Here is a 1,155-nt window from a genome sequence, read left to right as displayed (position 1 = left end):
TCTTTTTTTCCTCTTCTTTCTTCTTCTTCTGGTTGAGTTGTTGGGTACTTTTGTAAGCCAGATTCATATGTATTTCTATGGCCATATAATTCATACAACTGGATAGATCAGGGAGCCTCAAGACTGGATTTGGCTTCAGATGGTTGAAGACAGATAGTGCCTGCAGATACTTGGCAAAATCAAATACAAATCCTTTGTGGAGGAACACAGTGTCATTCATGATCTGGTACTGTTCCTAATAATAACTTTACAAATTGTATATTCCACTGCTGAGTTAATCAAGCACACAAGGAGAGATGATACCATAAGCAAGAACCAAAGGCAGAAGGAACAGATCAGCAAATACTCATGCTTTAGATATTACTGTTATTACAGCATTTAAGTAAATACAAGACAATCAAAATTAAATGCAAGTAACAGAAAACTATTTTAAAAGTATAGATAATATGCTATGATTGATTATTTAGAAGAAAAAGAATTACAGTTCACTAGGAAGGAGTTGGATTTAAGTTAACCCTTGAGTGCTAGGAAGAATTTTGCTGGCACACTTGGATTAAAAGTGCCTTTCAGAAGACAAGGACAACCTGAATGAAGACATAAAGATCTGCCAGCGTTAGAGAGCTTTAAAAAGCAAATTATAGTCCAGTTTGTCAGATTGATTCTATGGCAGAAAGTCTATGAGGTAAGGAAGATTAAATGTCAGCCTCTGCACTACTAAATCAACACTATTATAATTGCCACGTTTGGTTCAGCACTGGACTGCTAACCACAAGGTTGGCGGTTCAAACCCACCAGCCACTCCTTGACAACCCTAAACTGACTCAGTGGCACTTAAGAACAACAATTTTAAGTACTTCTGTGATCAAAAATGTAAAACTTGTCATCTAGCCTTTTCATCCAGAAAGTTCTTAACTGAACAATTACAAGAAACCAGAGGAAGTTCCTGGAGAATTAATCTCCCAGAAAACAAGACTCAATCACTGCCTTAAAAAGAAATCATGGTGCCCAACAATATTTTCATCTAAGATTCTGTATTAAGAATCCTGATCAAAGTGGGAGAGGAATGCAGGACAGAACTACAAATGTTAATGGGCTCTAAATTTTACAGAGTTATGAAGTCTAGATGAACCCTTGGAACTATTGCCCAGAGATTAT

The sequence above is a fragment of the Chrysochloris asiatica genome, unplaced genomic scaffold (genome assembly GCF_000296735.1).
Source record: "Chrysochloris asiatica unplaced genomic scaffold, ChrAsi1.0 scaffold00127, whole genome shotgun sequence".
Lineage (NCBI taxonomy): Eukaryota > Metazoa > Chordata > Mammalia > Afrosoricida > Chrysochloridae > Chrysochloris > Chrysochloris asiatica.
This window is presented reverse-complemented; position numbering follows the sequence as displayed.